Consider the following 20,601-nt stretch of genomic DNA (forward strand, 5'->3'; position numbering starts at 1 on the left):
AATTCTTTATAACCCTGAATGCCGAAGGAAACACACCATCCTGGCATTACTATCCAATCAGTTGAAAACACAGGTATCTATATTGTGTCAGCCCCTCATGTACCATAGTATTTCAGTGGAACGAAAATCGCATGTCAAAGAAACATGAGTTCCATGGTCATTGATATTGCCAATAATTGCTAAGAATGGAAGCGACCCATGTGTCAGCTAATGAGTGAACTGTGGTAGATTCGTTCCATTAAATATTAGCCAGTCATGAAAAGGAGAGAATCCTGCCACTGGAAAACAACAGGGCTTTTGATTAATGAAAAGTTAATTACGGAAGTACAGAGTGGCAAGTACCACAGCCTGTCATTCAAAGGTGGGGTTTTAAAAAGTTACCATACCAAAGTTGGGAGGAGAGCAGTGGTTCCCAAAGGCAAACAGGACCAAGGAAGGACTAGGGAGAAGTTATCACTAAGTACCAGTTACTCAGCACAATGGCTGACTGCAGACAGGAGTAATGGCATGCACATTTCAAGAGCTAGAGAAGAGTACACTGAAAGGTCTGTCAAAGAGGAACGCTAAATGAGGCGGACATGTTTAGACGGATTTAATATTTGATTCAAGTGTGTGTGCATGTGTGTGTGTGTGTGTGTGTGTGTGTGTGTGTGTGTTAGGGGACACTCTCATGCCATGGTATGCATGTAGAGGCCAGAGAAGTTGTAGGCATCTTCTACCATGTCCATTCCTGGGATCATACATAGGTATTAGGCTGGGCAGCAGGTACCTTTACAACTGAGATCCCACATTCCCCAGTCTAAACAGGTAATAACACTTCGTCATGGGTACATATTTTACTCTACTGGCTTTTAATTTTTTTTAAATTAAAAAATTAAAATAATTTTGCCTATAGTTGGATTCTAGGTATATGTTGATACTCTATATAATGCACTGAATTGTTTCAAAGCTTGCCATCTTCCATAGTTCTAAGTATTAAAAGGGATCAAAAATTTAACAAATATCTACTGACTAAAATCTCAGCCTTCATTTTGTTCTCCCAAAAAGGAAGTCACTGAACTCTGGGGTTGAATGCCACACTCATATACAATATGAAAATCACTCATATACAATAAGTATGGGGACAAAATGGGACACTGAAGTCATCTTTACAAACATGGCCCCATGAACATTTAATAAATACTTATCTATTCTAGTTATCATTTTAAACATTAGCATACAAAATAATGGGTTTCATAGCAGGATTTCCATACATACATATTGTATTTCCCCCTTTATTTTATTACCATTTCTGTTTTTGTTCATATATAGGTATATGAAATGTACACATACACACACACACACACACACACACACACACATATATATATATATATATATATATATATATATATATATATATATGTCTACATTCTACAACTGAGAGAAGACATGCAATAGTTATCTGAGTCTAGGTTATTTTGCTGTCATAAGACTCCAACTATTTTCCTGAAAGTGACATAATTTGTTCTTATGGCAGAATGAAACTTTACTGTTCACATATACCACATTTCTCAGTTCATAAGCTGATTCTGTAATGGGCTATTTCGGTGCAGCGACAAGCACAATGTGCATGTGTCTCTTAGTGTGCTCACTTGGACCTTTGGGGATTGATACCCAGGAGTGGTACAGTTGAACGCTCTATGTTGAGTTTGATGGGGCAGCATCACAACCATTTCCATAGTGACTGCATTCACTGACATTCCTGCCAGCAGGGCATAAATGTGCCTTCCCTCCCCATCCTCACCAGTTGTTTGTAGTTTTCTGTTTTCCATTCTGACTGGCCTGAGATAGACAGCTTTGTAGTTTAGATCTGCAGTTTGCTGGCGGCTAAAGAATATGTAACTTTTTTGGATGTGCTTGTTTGCTATCTGTACTTCTTTTGAAAGCTGTCTGACCAGTTAATTTGCCTCTTTACCAGTTGCATGACTTGGCACTTTCAATGTTTAGTTCTTTTAATTCTTTATATATTATAGATACCAATTTCCTGCAGGCTATCTCTTGACTCGCCTAATTTTTTTCTTTTATTATTTAATATTTTTCATGTACTTTTTATTCACGGTGAAGAAAGTACTGTAGACAATCAGGAAAAAGCAAGGAGACATAAATAAATCTAACTGTACAGAAAATACATATGATTACATTATACATAATCTACCATGTGCGTTACTACACTTGATCTTAGCCAAAAGGCCGAGAAGCGATTCATGTGCGTTACTTAAACCACAACATAATGATAAAATGATTATAATCTTGTTTGCAAGATAGAATCTTGGTTCTCTTTCAGCAAATGTTACCCAAAATATTTCCCCAAGTAATTAAACACTATTCCAAAATATGAGTTTTAGTGTTGCCTAGTTTTCATCAAGCTATGATGTCATTTATCCAATCATTTTTTACTGTGCATCATCGAAATCACTTCCAATTCTTCATTATTATACAGAGCATTCAATGTGTTTAGCTCATGCAACAACCATCAAGATTTGTCTCACTTTATGAATCTTAAACCAAGGCCAGAGTCATACAATATTCCTATGTGATGTAACAAGGCAGAATATAGTCTCTCTCTTCTTTTCTGCTAATTTACTAAGGCAAGTGTACAAATGCTTTGACCAAACATTTGTACCAGCATGCCATTCTCGATATTTTTGAAAAGCATAAGGGAATGTGAACTTTAACCAATGAGCCTCTCTTTATCACTGCTTGGATCTGTGCTCATTTTAATAATATCTTATGGAGTAACCTATGCATGCATGATGGAAGCAACCAGAGTAACAGGAACATGGTGTTCTGTGGGTAGAACCAGCAAACATCAGGAATATCACACGATGCCAAGAAAGCCCAATTCGACCATGCATAACACTGGTTCCGGACCTGGGTGTGAAGGCCTGCCTAGAATCTCTTAACACCAAACAAACAAACAAAACCCCCCAAAGACAGAAACTTCACAACTTTTCCAGAGTGAAAATGAAATATTGAAACACATGGAACAGAGAGGACATTTGTTAATTTCCACAAAGTCCATTAGGCGTCGACAGCCCACAGGGACTTATCTTTGTTATTATAGTGGATACTTGGCAAATAGCTCGAGTGCACAGAATAGAATCTATAGACTTCACATACGTCTACACTAGAAACCGAGAGCCACAGATGAAGTAATTTTGGAATCAACTTAGAAGAAGTTTGCTTGACAGTGCCTTTTGGCACTTGAGATCCATACTTTCTGGGAAAATTGGTGATTACAGAGGGGGTAGCACAATCTGGGTGAAATGCAATTGGAAATAGAAATCTCTTGAAAGGCAAATGATGTATTAGCGGGGCTTTAAAATGTCATTCTGACTTGGCAGCTTGTGTTTTTTGTTCTTTTCTTTAGTAAATTTTAAAAGTGAACCCTGTTTCTATTCAATATTCAATAAAGAACAGAACCTTACCTACACCCCCAACTCTTCACTAACAATCTAATTGTGTATAACTGTTCCCAAGGCTCCAATGTGATACTAAGCTAAATTTACAACTCTTTTAATGTTTCTTCACATATAGGCCCATGCTAGAAAGAGACTGTCTCATTGATGCTGTTGGATTTAACAGAAATTATTATTCTTAATGAAGTAGAACATGGTATTAGATTTTCTATTTGTAAACCTTTCTATAATTACTTCCTTATAAGAGCTCCATCAACTAAGGCGCCAGGCCAACGCTTCCAAAGTTGTTTGCTTTTTTTTTTTTTTAAGTTAAAATGCAAGATTAGGTCTTATCAACTGGTTTACTTCACCTCTGGGACATCTTGCCTCTATGCAAGTCGTTGTGACTGGGTAGCACAATTACTGCCCTCTGGTCCTATTAGTTTGGCCTCTAAGAGGTTTTTGTTCTGTTGCTTTTATTTTGTCCCACTAGAAAGAAGGTCCAGAGGTTAAACGCATGTACTGCTCTTGCAGAGGACCTAAGTTCGATTCCCAGCACCCAGGTCACATGCTCAAACAATCTGCAGCTCTAACTCCAGGGGGCGTCTAATACCTTAGGTCTCATCAGATGCCTGTACTCATGGACATATACCACCACCACCCCATACACGTACACAAACCTACACTTAAAAATAATTTAAAATTGTATCAGATTTATTGGAGAAGGGGGATATGGTGTGTGTGCCACGTGCACATGTGGAGGTCAGAGGACATCTTATGGGAACTGGTTCTCTACAACTACCATGTGGTTCCTAGAGATTGAACTCAGGCCATCGGGCTTGGAGACAAGTACCTTTACCGACTAAGCCACCGCATCTTGGCTCAGGTTCTGGCCATGTAGCTATGGTCTTGTATGCTCAGCTCACTCCCACATCTGCAGTTCAGAATGCTTGGACTGTAATGTTGGTCCTTTTCCCTTCATAATCAGACTTCACCCTGATGCAAACTCATCATTTACAGGCAAAGTGTTCCTGTGGTCAGTAAATTCGTGTAGCTTCTGCCCAGCCACTGAACCACAAGTTGTGGAGATGCAGAAGGATGTAATTGTGGGTACTAGGCCCCAATTATTTAAAGCCCTTCCTTTCATAAAATTACATATAGAAGATTAAGATATCAATTTATTCATGACAGAGAAAGTCAGAACAGACACAATCCTCCCAGGAAGCCTGACCAATAGGATTTTAATTCATTCTTAGAGGGAGGAGTTTAAAGCCTCTAAGGAAAACCAAAATGGGGAACCTCAGGACTGTAAGCAGAAGCAGCCTTGTTGCTACTGATGCTGTCTTGTTTCAGTCACTTACCCTGGGCCCTTAAGAAGTTTCTGAGAAATACTGGTGCCTGGAGCCCTGCCCCTATGCCAACCAGCCTCGCCATGGACTCTTATTCTACAGGTGTGTCATGCAATATTCTGTCATTAAATTTACTACCAAGGATGAGATGTTCAGTAGTAGATCAATATTAAAACAAAACATTCTTCTGAAAACCTTTGGGATCTTTCTGACCAAGTCATAAGGAAGTATCCCATATTTGGCACTGGAATTGGTCTTGGCTGACCACCAGCAATTAATGGTAAGATCTTATTGCTGAAGACACCACATAGCTTGGTTAGAAGACAGAGGGAAATCAAGCTGAAACTGAAATAGAAGCTTCCTCACTGATGGCTGGCCTTCCTACTGATGGAATGTGTTATACAGGCTACGGGGAGGGAGGGGCAAAAAATCACCAACAGTCTTTCCCAGGTGTGCAAGCCCCTGCTCTGACAGGGGTAAGATGTGTTCACTGGGGCAATAGCTGCACAAATGCTGTGGTGACAACCAATTGCTTTCTGATCAGACCTGAGGTCCATACTCCGCGGGAGGGATCTCATGCTTAGAGAGCCGAGGACTTGGTTAAAGGAGGTCACAGGTCTAAGGGGGTGAATCTATTGCTTTCATTTTCTAAATGGTCATGTTGTCAAACTGTCTCCTACACATTTCTGGGTCTATCCATAGAAAACCTTGATCAGAGAGGCTGCTTTTCGGCACCAATGAATGCAGAGGTTCACAGCTGGTCGAGGTGCTGAGAACAGATGAGTGCTCTCTGTTCCAAGAATATCTGTGTCACTCTGTCAAGGCTCAGAAACATCTGGAAAGAGAGTCTAGAAAGAATGTAAGGGCCAGATGATAGAGAGGAGGATTGTGAAACGCTATTGTCTGGGAATGATGCGGCCAGTGCAATCTTGTTCTCACGGCCACAGCAGTTGCTCGCACTGGGCCTGCATAGAACTGGGCCTATCACTAGGGGAGGATCTCATGGAACCTAGCCCCTCTCTGAGAAACCATGAACACTGACAATTCCTGAGGGAGTGGAGTCATTGTCTTCAGCGGTGTAGCTACTGGCGAGTTCACCATGGTCCAGTGGTTAGCTCAACACCACACCCATGTGATCACTCACAATAAAAAAAAATCAAAAAAAAAAAAAGAACATAAAAATGAGAAGAGGGCTTTTAAGAGAGGGGCTGACAGTGTTGGGAGAGGGATAACAGTGGACACATGGTGCAAGCAGGATGCACTACACACATGTATAGGACTGTCAAAATACATTTAACTTAAAAGAGGAGTTGTGGAGATGGAAGCGGTGATCGTTGCCTCACAAGAAGAATTTACTGAAAGCCACCAATCGGCCTGTCTAAAATAGTCACAGTGATACGTTGTCTTATTTTATGTGCATACTAGAATAATAAAAATGATTGTGATGTATACACTAAAGCATTTTTTAATGCTCAGAGCTTAGTTCTAAGGAATCAACTTAAGAATCAAAGGCTTGGTTCTTCATTCAACAACCTTTAAGGAGTAGCTATGCTGTGTCAATGAGGAGTGCAGTTAAGTCCCTGCATACATGAGTTTACAGTCTACTGTAGGAGATGGTCAAGAAATAAGTAAATATATTACAATAATGTCACAGCCAGTAAGACTGGTAAAAGACTTACTATGTATACCTGGTGACCAGAGTTCAGCTCCTGGTGTACACATAAAGATGGAGGGACATCAACTCCGTGAGATTGTCTCTTGACTTCCTCATGCATGCAATGGCACATGCACCCCTCCATATAAGTATATGTATACTTACACATATACATCATATGCGCAAACACATGTGCACATACAGAACAACAGTGAATAAAATAAATCTAAAATTAAAAAACAATTCCATACATGAAAGTTGTTTTTCTTTCTTTTTTTTTTTCTTTTTGGTTTTTCGAGACAGGGTTTCTCTGTGTAGCCCTGGCTGTCCTGGAACTCACTCTGTAGACCAGGCTGGCCTCGAACTCAGAAATCTACCTGCCTCTGCCTCCCAAGTGCTGGGATTAAAGGCGTGCGCCACCACTGTTAGGTATACATAAGGTTGTGATTTAGCCTACAAATGGCTCCTGCAGCGAAGGAACTGGGCATAGTAGTCACGGCGAGATGATCAAAGAAGACTGAGAGAAGAGATAAAAGAACAGGATAGAGGTTGACCACAAGATGGACACAGTGTAGGACAGGCACCCCGGGCATTAGCAACAGCAAGAGTGCTGACTGAGCTGGGGGGTAAGAGGCCGCTGGACAAGAACACATGCTACAGAGAAACTGCTGGCAGGGACTGGTAGGGACCGACTTTCACAGGAGGCCGTAAGTTAGCAGAAAGTCACCATCCGGCATTGCTTTAAAGGAGGGCTGCCCAGTGGGCTCCCTTGGGGAGACAGGAGGCTTTCCGAAGAGCCTATTGAAGGACTTGTGGTAGAAGTCTGCAGTAGCCTGGCCACTGGTGTGTAAGAAGGAAGGAAGGCTATGGATGGCAGATGGTCCTGGGAATGATGCAGCCAGTACAGTGTTCTCACGACCAAACAAGGCAGCCAGGGGATTGGAAGTGAAGGATGAGGGAAACCAAAGTCAGAGAACCTGGCTTTGCAGCTCCTTTATTAAAGTGGAGAAACTGAGAGGCTAGACTCTGGTAAAAGCGAGTATTAAAAGTTGTTCAGTTTTGCAACAAAGGAGCTATTGTAGGACAGGTGATTATAGCTGACAAGGCTGGCCCAGGGTGACAGGACTTGGTGTGTAAATCCTGATGTTGTCAAGACCAAATACAACCTTATTAAATCCTATCTGGACCCATATACCTTAATTTATTTTTTTGTCTTTTCTTTTTTGTAAATAAGCATTTGCTCATATCATAGATGTTTGAGTGGTTGAGACGTTCTTAAAATGCATTTGGCCATTTCTCACAGAAATCTGTGTATTAAGTATAGACCAACAATGTGTGATGGAATCCTGGCATTGAGAGGGGGATGGAATCCTGGCATGGTAAGGGAGGGGCTGCCTCCAGAGCAAGTTCACTGCAGCTTTCAGCAATGACAGGCATGGGAATCCAAGACCACTGGTGTGAGAGCCCCAGCCTAGTGCTCACTCCACGGTAAATGGATATATACCACATTCCCATGATGTCATCAATCCTGAGAGGTCTACTAGAAAACGGGAAGCAAGGATGAATGGCCAGCCATTACCAACTGCATCTGAGAAATGTCTCACACCAAGCCGGACTTTCTGTAATATCGAGCCAGACCAACGGCTGAGATCATTTACAGTATACTGGTGGGCAAGTATTATTTCATGAGCTGGCATTTTACCAAATATGCACTTGCTTGTGGAGTTTATAAATTTCCCTCTCTCCTCTCTTGTCCTCCCTCCCTTCTCCACACTCACTCCCTCCTTCCTTTCTTCCCTTCTTGCCCCCTCCATCCTCCTCTCTCCCATAAATATCAAGTAACTCTCAAGGCTGCTCTATTCATCTCAGAACTTTTCTTGGGAAGTCAATGTCAGATGAAGAAAAGTTCCCAACACTGTTTCCAGCTCAGGGTCTGGAGCTGAGCTCAGTGGAGGAGAAACAAGTCAGAAGAAAGTACTGCAGAGCTCAGGACACCTGAGTGACCTCTGTGGAGGGACTGGATGTAGAGGGGGTGGGGCAAGCACAGGCTCAACTGGAAGCATCTGCATCCAGTGATACGGATTCAAGTCAACTGGAAGCATCTGCATCCAGTGATACGGATTCAAGTCAACTGGAAGCGACTGCATCCAGAGATGACGTTGCAAGTAACTGACAAGAAAAAAAAACCCACCTCCCAAACACTACAAAACTGATCTTAATGAAGAGCTGCTTATGCCCAGGTGTCAAAATTTGACACATGGTGGTTCTCAAGGCCTGGGTGCACCGGAAGCCCAGTGGTTGGTGCTGGTGCTGCTCCATGGCCATCCACATTTAAAAGCGAACCATTTGTCCGAGAACAAATTTTGACTCAGTTGTAAGGAATTGCTATTTTAAAGTAGAAGCTACACAATGTGCGCTGCCCTTTGGAATGGGTTGCTGTGTCACAGACATCACAGGCAAATGATCAGAAGGCAGTAACTATTAACAATAAATGGCAGAGACAGATGGACCATGGTGGGGAGCTTAGAAACTTCTGGAAGTAAAGCCACGGGAGCAAAGTGAATGTGGTTAGAAAGTAATGGGAGACCCTATGGAGAGTGGTCTGATGTGTACCAAGGAACGAGCTGAAGACCATAGCTCTCTCTGCTGGGGGGGGGGAAAGTTTGGCTTTCTGGCATATTACTAGGTCTACACTGTATAACTTTTAGATAAATATGAAGCACATCAATAGCTAACATTGAAATTTCCAAACCGCTACAGTTCGAAGTGTACCATTGTGCACATGGCAATTATAATTCCATGAGCTTCCCATTTGCTGTCCTGGGACAACCCTCTCTACTGAAGGATTCTAGTCAGGGTCTCCACGTCTCAGCCTCCTTATACTCAGAATTCACAGCTTCTGGAGGCAGAAAGCACTTCTATGTTGTATGTCTATGCAAACACTCCATCCTAAACTCTTATCTTCAATTTTCATTGCGTAAAAAGAAGTACTATTGGGTTATCAGCATTGATTTTGTGCAGTCAAGGAGCTGTTACTCAAAGATCGTAAGTGGGAATTCTGGGATCTGGAGTAAGCTATAAAAGCATGCACAAGTTTGATAGCTCTGAGGACAGGTGGGCGGCCACATGGGCTTTCTAGAATTTTGGAATTAGGATCAAGGAGAACTGCTTTTCATCCCCACAGTTCTCTGGGACTTTGGGAGTCAGATGGCGTCCATTGTGTCGGGTGGCGATGCATCTGTATGATGAAAGGGCAGATGTGGCAGGTGTGAGGGAGGGAGCCTACAAGTGCACTTGCCCCCCCCTCCAGTCCCAAGCAATGTCCTGCTGCACACCTGCTCTTGAATTATATAGGAACCAGTGCATTTCATATTTCTAAATACAAATTCTTTCTACTTAAGCTTGCTTCCTTACTTGCAGCTGGCAAAATGTGACCTAAGACAGTGGGGTAACCATTTGGGTGAGGACAGCAGCATAATCAGACTCTCAGTTCCCACAGTTCAACAGTGGGATAAAAATACAGCTTCCCAGAATTTAATAAAAAGCAGTTAAGAGAACAGACTACCTAGGTAAATGCCCAGGTTTATTGGAAAGAAATTTCTTTTTTTCAATCTCAAAGAAAAGTAACATATAAACAAACAAACAAGCAAATACATCTCTTGGTTAGGACCATATGCACTCTGTTTCTCTGATTTGTAAGCAAATCAGACCACACAGAAACAACCCTGCTTGTGTGCTACCATAGGCAACTCAGCTGCTGACCTCAGAAATGCACGCTGACTGGTTTTCCAAGGCCAGCAGGTGAGCTCTGGTGGCTTTACTGGGCCAACGGATACCTTAGGAAAAGCAAGAAATGGTAGCCATGTTAGGAGGTCTGTGTGCCAGTCTCAGTTCAGCTTGAGGTAGACATTCCACAGGTTTACTGGGGTCAGAGAAGCCAAGAGGTGAGCTGTGGTGGGTGCTATGGGCCCTTCTGTGGGTCTGAGAACCCCACAGTAAACTGAGCACCCCACAGAGGGCAGTGGACTGGATTTTGGGAGGAAGATGAGTCATTTTGTCTTACAGACAACAGGAGTGTCTGTCATATGTTTGACTTCCCACATATCCTCCATCATAGCCCAGCTTTTCAGGCCACAGACTTGGGGGAGGACACAGTATCCTTCATACTCCACACTTGGTTACCTACATGCCCTCCCTCTTTTGTAAACTACTAGTGACACCCAGGTAGACCCCCTCCCCCCCACGGCCCCTGCATTAGAGTGTAGCTGGCTGGCACCAGAGTCTGAGGCTCCTCCCATTTCAACTCTGGCTTCTTCCCTAATTTGCAAACACTCCTTCTCTCCCTCCCGCTGCTTCTTTCCTTTTCCTCATTACTTCCCTTTCCCCTTTCTTCTCCCCTTCCTTCACCTCCCTCCCTTCCTCTCCCTCTCTCTTTTTCTCTCTTCATTTTTTCTCCTTCCCCTTCCCCTTCCCCTTCCTCCACTACATCTGTCTCTACCTTTCCCCAGACAGAGCAAGTACTCTACCACTGGCCTACCTCTTAGCCTTTTACCATTTAAAACAAAGCTAACTTTGTACTCTCCCTTGTCTGTTTAAGCTGTAGCTAAGGTTTCTCAATTTTTTTACTCCTGTCCAAACTCATTTCTGACTGAGACACCAGTATGTGGATTTTTCTATCCTTTGACATACATCTCTAAAATTTCTGGATAGCGTGAATTTTCAATGATTGAGAGCACAGAGAGCACACAAAGTGGGTCGGTCCACTGTGTCCATTTCACACAAAGTGCAAGTGAGAGGGGCAGAGCGCTCTTCATCGTCTTACACTGAGAATCAACTTAATCTTCTCTTCCGGCGCCTGGAAAAGGTGTCTGGTATTGGGACGTAATGCTGATAGAGTGCTTTTGAGATATACATTCTACTAAAGTTAAGTCAACATAAAAATGGTTATACTCTGCACTCCCACCAACCCCCTTTGTAAAAATCCATTCTGTTTTTGAAAATAAACATTGTAACATCTTAGGGAGATAATAACATTTGTTTATTCTATTTTCTAAATAGTTTAGATATTTGAATGTGATATACCTATATACTGGCCTCAGTTGAAAGTTTTTTTTTTTTTAAAGTCATTGGGTTTCCAAATATTGTGCATGTAACTTAATGCCAACCAATCATAAAAACATAAACAGATACAGAGTATATTCTAAAATACTGAAGCACTGGAACTATTCCTCAGTGCCCACACTCAAACTGTACATCAGCAAGACTGGATTAAGAAGAAAACAAATGACTATGTAAATGTCTTCAGACATCCACCTACTGGGAAGTCATGGTACCAAAAGGTACCCGTTACCATTTGCAGGAACATGGAGAAATATTTAGTCATTAAATAGGGTGACAGATACCTCACATAAGCACAGATAGCTCATGAAACAAACTCACAAAAACCAAACTCTTAGCTATGGTGGTGTGTGTGAGTGTGTGTGGTGCGTTCGTGTGTGTGTGTGTGTGTGTGTGTGTGTGTGTGTGTGTGAAGAAGCTGTTGGATTTTCTCTCCATATCTTCTCTTCACTCAGAGTGTGAGAAGGCCAAATCCCCTTCAATCCCAGATGTTGTTATTAATTTGAAAGCTTCATCCAGATCTCTGAAGACCTTCTGATGACAAGCCTGACTGGAGAGAATTCCCGAGGCCTTCAAGACAGGAAATGCCATAATTATGAGCTGTTTGTGCTTCCAATGTTTGTGTATAAGACAAATTTTGGATCCTCTCACTTTAGAATTGGAAAGCAGCAGAGAAGAAGGAGACTCAAATGGACACTTATGTTCATAGCATTGGCTGCTCACTTAACTCTCATCATCTGTCGAGGGAGACTTACCCAGGTTTACAAAAGAGGAAACTGAGGCTCGGGAGTTACCCTGAAGAATTTGCCCAAGGTTATGTAGAGAGTAAGTACCAGGAATGAAAACCAGCAATGCTTTATGTAAGTGCGGCAGCTCAGTCACATGTTCAGCTACACCTAAACCCTTAGTGTAGTGACAGATGTTGTTTTTATGAAGTGTACATTGTCCCAATTTTGCTGTATTAGATGTATTGATCTTGAGCCATAAGAACACAGAATCACTTTGGATGCCATCTAAAAAAGGTTTGCGTTGAAACATGTGATGGGGGGTGGGAGGTGTCACTGGGGATGCAGTGGAGAAACCCAAGTGCACCCCCTAACACTTTAGAGCTTAAGCGGGTTTATCTTATTATTAGTTTATTTCTAACATATGAAGCATATTTTGATGTTGGATCATGTACTGTAAAACAAACAAAAGTAGTAAGAAACATACACGCAAACAAAAAACATAAGCAACACACACAGGCACATCTGTGTGCTGCCAGAGGTAGAAACACCTTTTGTACCTATGTGACTGTGGGCAAACCCTTTCCTCCCTGATCACAGGTTTTCTTAAATAAGGATGGCAGTGGGATATCTGTAAGAATTACATGAGACAATGTACTGAAATAGTAAATGTAGGTCTTGCTCTTGCATGCCATCATACTATAAATAGAATCCTTTGCCTTAGACATATCACTTGATTGTTCTCTGAGATATCAGAACCGGCCTTAACTAACATACTGCTCTAATATAAAGTCAGATTAAGAGGTATGTGGCATAACCTACTGAAACATGGTAAGCAATAAGGATGTACAAAATTCCTGTACTGTATCTGTAAGCCTGGACTCTCCATTCCCCTTCTCTCGTGTTTTCTCCTTGCTCCAAGACTGAAATGCCACACCGCAAAATCTCTGCCAACCGGGTTGCTTGTTACTGAGGAACATAACTCAGTCACAGCCTCTAGAGTGATAATCTACACCTACAAACTCCCTCAGCCACGACCACACAGCGCAGCTACCCAGGCCAGCACAGGCTGGCATGGGCATTGTTTATATCACCTCTGAATATATCTGGCTTGCCTCATTCCAGAATTCCCTTCTCTCTTCCAAATCCTTTTTATCCTTCAAGACGAAATTTAAACATTACATTACAACTTGCTCGATCTGATGCTCAAGGGAGCTGAATCTTTCATTTTCTTAGCTTCCATGTTATACTGTACACATGCACCTACGTCCAGAGCTGTAACACCAGACAATAGGTCACAGCATCCTGGGTACCAAATTCCCCAGAAAGAGAGGAAGTCTCTTGTCCATTTCTGGACTCTTATCCTCCTACTGACAGGAACAAGTGACAGTCAATACATGTTTGCTGAATCAAACATATATTACTAACAGGGTGCAGAATTAGTTTGTGCATCCATTTGGTCCATTTACAACTACCAACAAGTACACACATTCCATAGACGAGTTCATGTGAAGTTAATTAGACGAGTTAGTTAAGTCTCCAACCCAGCAGGTTATCAGAACTGAATGTCCCCAGTGTGCCTAAGTACAAAGGTAAACAAGCTTTTGCCTCCTACATGTTTAATGAAGGTTTCTGGAGGGAGCTTTGTGCTAGGTATACCATTCTCAGATCTGGAGTGTAAAAATTTCTACATTTAACAGCTTTGTAAAGTTCTAACATGTCTCACCTACAGTTTCCTTCTATCTGTAAGACAGTTTTGCTCAATGCAATGGTAGAGGGTGATGTGTCATCTGTGAACATAGTTCTCCTCGCAGGGAGCACATCAGTACACAATTCCATCCCTTAAGATGGGAAACCAAGGGGAGTGCGGTAAGCGTGAGAGACGACACCTGTCTTTCTAGGATGCTCCAGAAGAAACCTCTGTGACTCCCTTTCGATTGCCATCCATTCGTAAGGTGAAGCCACTGTGAAGCGTGACTAGAGCAAGGGACTGAAAGGGGAGCTTCAGTTACATCAGATACAAAGGCCAGCTAATGCTGGCCAAATATGAGCAGGTAAGTTCTCACAGGCAGGGACAATGTTTATTAGACAGCTCTCTTTGATGAGTGATGTACAAGTTAGTCAGAAGTATGTGAGCTAAATTCCCCCTGAGAGGCTGGATTTAAAATACATGGAAGAGTGCTGGCTCGGCACAGACTCAGACCCTCTAAAACCATGTTCCATGAGACCTTCACCTCAGAACTAACACCTCAGTTCACCCAGGGCAGTGCTTAGGCTGTGGATGGATGGATGTGACTGGCACGCAGCCCTCCCACTACCAACAACATGCTGCTTGGTCACTAGAGGGACAAGTGGATATCATAGATGTTCCTTCTCGGACTGTCCTGGTTTAGAAAGGTCGTGGCACATAAGACACCTTTTCTCAAGCACAAGGTTTCCAATGAAGCCTGAATAAGTATTCTCCAAGGAGAAGCAGACAACAGTGTGACTCAGTGTGGACCACCGAGAGAGAAATGGGTAGGCAGAGTCACCAGCCCCATCCTACAGTCGGTAAGATGCTCCTCTTTAGTGTGGACTGTTGAGAAGGAAAGGCTCTGAGACAATTAAGCCAAGACTGTGGGGTGGGGTGGGGAGCTGTACACAGACTAGGAGACCATACAGACCTAGCCATGCTCTGTAGGAAGAGGCAGGGGTCACACAGAAAGAATAGCCAGTGTGCAAAATACAAATATCTATTCATTCAAGAGTTTGCTAACCTTAAATGAATCCCTCGCTTTCAGGATCAGAAAGCCCCACGGGGAACATCTGGCCCAAATTATCCCTACAGAAGAAAAACCTGAAGCTGAGCAGTGAAATGATTTGCCCAAGGTCAACATGGCTATTGAAAGTCCGAGCCGACACTGAAGTTGAGTTTCTTGCTTCCCTGCCCAGGACTATTCTCACTAACTCATGTTACTACTTTGGATGTGAGCCCGATGAAACTCTCCTGCCAGGTGGCAACTTGTTTCCCCTCCAGAGGAGCAAGGGAAGGGGCAACAGAGGTGGTTTATTTTTTTTTTCACCTTGGCACACACCAGAGATGGCGTCAAGAAATCCAGGTTTAACCCAGGTCAGCCAGCAGGGTTTGTCTATAGCACAGCTGAGTGATCACCATTCCAGCCAGGATTCCGTCAGCGCGATGGGTGTGTCACCGACAGAGCTGAGCTAATGGTGTTCACACCAAGAATTCATTGAAGAGACTGGGAAAGATAGGTCCAGGTTGGGGACAAGAAGGGACAAGAAGTAGGTGAAGGGTAAAGAGAAGACACAAGGTGACTGGGTTCTCCTGAAGTCTCTCTCCCAGCCAGGGGCTGCACTGTTTCTAGAAGCCCCATCCCCCCCTACTTGCTCCCCTTTGATATGTATGTACTTGCTGATTTTCATTTAAAGAGAACACGCAGTCCTCAATTAAGATAGTACATTTAAAATATACTCAAGTCACCAGCGAGAACCTAGTTTGCCAAAATTAAGGTTCCGCAGTCTGAAGGCTTAGGCTTCTCCTGTAGTGTCTAAGCCACTTAAATTTGGTAACCTCTAAAAGAGAACTCTTAATCAAGTTGGGTGCAAATAATAATTAGCACCTCATACCCTTCTTGAACTCCTGCTCCACAAGAGCTGTTACATCTTTGATCTTACACCACAGACTCCCCTGTTCACAGATTTTCTATTCCTTCAACTATTTCCTGTTCTTCTCTCAGTTTATCTGAACAAGGAAGTTCAGGAGGTAAAGAGCCATTGATACGTGGGAACCATTCTGAACATCAACTTCAATGTTATTAGCATAGGACTTAATATGAGGTCTTAGTAATTCCCAGAAGAAACACTTAAATTATTAGCTATATATCAAGCCGAGGGGGGGAACCCTTCTTGAACAGATACTCCCTTCAGTGTGATAAAGAGCAATAGAAAGCAGCTAACATCATCTCACAGCCCAGTTAGGCAACGTATGAAATGATTTTTGTTAAAGTGAAGGCTTCTCTGGCACACTGACTATTGCTTCAGATATTCTCTACCTAAGAAGTTGAGTAGCATTATGAAAAGGTAAAAACAAAAAATAAACAAACAACCCCCCCCCCCAAAAAAGCCAATCAAATAACCCAGGAAAATACCTGGCTACAGTATATGCTAATACAAAACCATAAATAGAGGAGTGGTACAGCTCATCCGCTTCAAAGAGAAGGTTTAATGGGGGGGGATATCAGCTCTGTATTCAAAGCAGCAGAGCCTCAGGGTGAGAAGCTGAGTCTGTATCCCAGAAGCTAGTTCATGCCATGTGCTTCCTTGGGGTAATGCAGGAGACACACAGTTGTCAGGGGACTCTGCCTCTGTGATGAAACAGTGAGTCTCAGAGCAGTCCGTGGGTATTCAGGGGTGCATGGGCAATTGACAACTTCATTGTCAAGCTGACTGGATTCAGACATCATGGAAACACACTTCAGACTGTGGCTACGAGACTACCTTTAGAAAGGTTTTACTGAACAAAGAAAATCCTCCCTGGATATGAGCTGGGTCCCCAAGGGCTGGGGTGCCAGGCAGACTCAAAAGGAGAATGCTGTCTAAGTACCAGCGCTTGCCTCTCTGCGTCTTGGCTGTTGACGCAATGTGACCAGCACCTCAGTGTTCTGCAGTAGCTAGAGCACTCAGGGCCACAGCACCCTCCCTTGTGACGAGCTGCACCTCGAACTGTTTATTATATAAACTGTTCCTTCTTTTAGTTCCTTTCCTCAAGTATTTCTCCATAGCAGTGAGCAAAGGAACTAGTACAACATCCTTGTCAAGAAATCTCAGTGGCGCAATTTCTCCAGAGGCAGCTGTTTGAGGGATATTAACATCCACACCTTTTCTGAAACAAGCAATGTTACCTTTTCTGAAACAGGTAGATAAAAACACCTCACCATGCCGAACCAACGCATGCCCCCCTGAGTGTAAGGAACCTAAGCCTGCTATCTGCTTCAAGTTAATGGAAACACCAAATGTGGTGAGATTCTCCAGGAGAATCAGTGGAGGGCTGGGTATTTCACACCAGCTCCATATCGCTCTCTCTCTCTCTCTCAATCTCTCTCTCTCTCTCTCTCTCTCTCTCTCTCTCTCTCTCTCTCTCTCTCTGTCTCTCTCTCTCTCTCTCTGGCATGTACTTCTTCCACAAGAGACAGCCTTGTTCTGTTCTTTTCTTAACAAATTGTAGTCACAAATATATTGTTTTGAGGAATTCTGAGCTCCCCTTCGAAAGGGAGCAGGACCCTGTCCTCCAGGCTCTGGGCACTTTTGAGCAGGAGCAGAGAGCACTCCAGAAGGTCTGGCTGCTAGAGGCTGGGCTCCCCCAGACTGAAACCCAAGAACTCTCATTAGAAGAGTCTGCCTCCAGCGAAAGGCCTGCCGAGGACACAGGCGGAGGACAAGCCGACAGACTCTGAGCACAGCCAGAGTCCCAAGCAAAGCACAATTTTACAATCTGTGTGAATTCTGCCAAGGCAGCCAGGCTGCGTACCTCACTGTGTCCATGTGAAGAAGGAAAAAAAGCGAATTCCCCTGGCTTCCCAGATCAACCGAGTAAATGCCGAGTTTCTGCTGCCAGGAGGGCTCTGCAGCCTTCAAGGACAGAATGGATTGACTCTGGCAATGGAGACAGGGATGAAACAATAATAGAACAGCAAATGAAGATCATAGGGGAAATTTCATATCTAAGCATCAGGAAATAAGGAACAGCATCTACCGAAGGGGGAGCACCAATGGATGCTCTCCCCATAAAGCCTCCTTTTACAGACAAAGGCTATCAGAACGTTTAGAATGCCCAGTAGATGTTTTCAGTCTCCTTTCCCTGTAAGAACAAAGTACATCTATCTCTACTTACTATCCTAATACTGAAGGTAAGTGTTGGAGCTGGAATGCAGAGAGATGGATTCGCTAAGGTGACTCAAACTGTCCCTGCAGGAAACTAAAACTGCCTTGGAGATCTACTGCGACCAGCTAAGTTTTCTTCTTTCATGCCCATGTCCTCTCAAGCAGGAAGAGAAGAAAGGAATGGAAGCATATAGAACAGTACAGTCTCCTCCTTCATGACCCACCTCTGCCACCTGAGTCAAACAGCACTTTCCTCAGAAGGTGTCACAGGGGTTAGGTGCAGTCATATATAGCAGCTGCCAGTCATTCCATGTATGGCAGTTCCAAGGGCCACACAGGGATATAACAGTGAATTTTATTTGGGGGCCTTTTTTTCCCCACCAAAGGTACTGTCAGTGAGCAAGAGTTTCATGGATGTTCAATCCAAAGTCACTATTAGGGTCAGGTATGGTGGTACATGCCTTTAATCACAGCACTCAGGAGGCAGAGGCAGGCAGATCTCTGTGATTTGGAAATCAACCTGGTCTAGTGTGAGTTCAGGACAGCCAGGGGGCTCTGTTACCCTGTCTCAAAACCAAAACAAAAGCCACCATTATTATTAGGAGACAGGTTAAATAGGCAAATGACATTCTGGGGGAAATGGAGACTTCCAAGCCTCTTGGTAGCTAAGTATAGAATGTGTGCTATGTGATATAAACTCTGGTATATTTGTATACTTTAGCATGTGAGATCTGTATGTATTTCCTAGTCTCTGTAGGATGCTGTTCTAATACAATGCAATTTCCTAACTTCAAGGCTTTGTGCTTCCATTTCTTTGGAATTTCTGTAAAGGGCATGGGACATTGCTGACTCCCAGATATCTGTAACTAAGACTGTAATTCTGGAAGAAGCCCTAAAGGTCATGTTCTGCATTTCACAGTGGAAAAACCTCAGTAAGCTAGACATCCTGCTCTTGTGCGAGCCTTCTTAAACCATGTCACTCTCCTGACGGCATCTCTTCATCCCAACAAGGTGGAAAGGCACCCACTGCCCACTCCCAGAGCTGCTTTGAGGGTTACTTAATACAATGTGTTCACAACAGACAGCAGCGGAAGGACAGGGGGTGCCCACAGCCTAGAGAACTATGTCTGGAAAGAATTCAGTGATTTTTTTTCCCAAGATCACCCAAAACCCTAGTGCAGAGTAGTTTGTCAGGGAGAAGTACCAGGATTGTAGCTGCCAAACATGATGGTTTGTGTTTTGCATACAACTAGTGATTTCCTGCAAATGAGCTGGATCAGTAGACTCTGGCTTCCTAGCTCTGACCCTCAGCAGTGTTCACTACCTCCTGTTTGGTGGGAAGATGATAATTCTAGAACATTGGACCAAATCAAAGAAGTTACCCACGAGGAATTCACCTACAGTGTATGCCAATGCTAAAATTATTGTACCATCCTAAATTCTATGAGTAGGTAGTACTTTCATGGGAGCCAAAGACCAAGAAATATAGATAGCATTCTGAAAATTCTCCACTCCCCTCTAGTCCACCTCTGCATAGCTCTTCTGGCTTAACAGGGAACCACGTCATGACTACCCGTCCATTCCGTCCATGATTTTTTTCATGGAAATAAAAACAAGTTAAATACATTCAGTATCAACCAAAGCATCACATTTCTCTTGTAGACTTTTTCAACAATTCCTAACTGACCTCCTAAGTTGACAACCTTTTGGTGAGAATTTTTTTAGTCTTAATCCTAGGGAGGAAAGTTTTCTCTCTAAATGAGAGGTTCAGCTTCTGATAACATTTTCATCCATCTTCGAAGCTCACCTAGGAGCAGTTATCTAGTCAATACAATGCACTCTTGGAAGAGAAACAGGAAGGCAGATCATTCTGGAAACAATGCTAGATCCACAAGAGATCTGGCAAGAGGCTTTCCCAGGGGCCAGTCTTGAGGCTTCTCAGTCCAAGTATACAGAAGGTTTGAATTGCTCAACTGGACCCCCAATAGTTCTGGCTTCCCTGGGATACAGGAGTCATGTCTTTACTGACAGCCATGTGATGATGATTCTGGGAACTGATGGACCACATTCTGGGCAAGAGTAGACTAGATGGACAGTGAATTCAAGCCAGGTTCCTACCAACAAGCATGTGGCCTCTAATAACTCTGGTTTACTAGAATGCTGCAGGATCCCCCTAAAAGGGGACAATGAATCAGGTGTCCATAAATTTCCCCTGCACAGGTATAAACAGCAAGGTTATGCCACCCTGGGTAATTTTTACAGACAGTGGGCCACAGATAGTGTGTGTTACTGTATGTGACATGCCTACTTCAGGAAAACAATGCATGTTGAAATGCAACAGGATGACCTAAAGTGTTTGTTGTTGTTGTTGTGTTATTGTTGTTTTGCTAAATGTTATATGATAAAAATAGTAACTGAACCAACATCAGATGCCT

At 43.1% G+C, this 20,601-nt stretch overlaps 1 protein-coding gene and 1 pseudogene across 1 annotated transcript in view; both read right to left on the bottom strand.

Moving 5' to 3' along the window:
- Positions 1-20,601, bottom strand: part of Fbn1 (fibrillin 1) — a 198,915-nt gene that overhangs the window by 103,017 nt on the left and 75,297 nt on the right. The gene's annotated exons all lie outside the window — the stretch shown is intronic.
- Positions 2,087-2,244, bottom strand: LOC127686608 (uncharacterized; annotated as a pseudogene).

This window comes from Apodemus sylvaticus, chromosome 5 (assembly GCF_947179515.1).
Source record: "Apodemus sylvaticus chromosome 5, mApoSyl1.1, whole genome shotgun sequence".
Classification (NCBI taxonomy): domain Eukaryota; kingdom Metazoa; phylum Chordata; class Mammalia; order Rodentia; family Muridae; genus Apodemus; species Apodemus sylvaticus.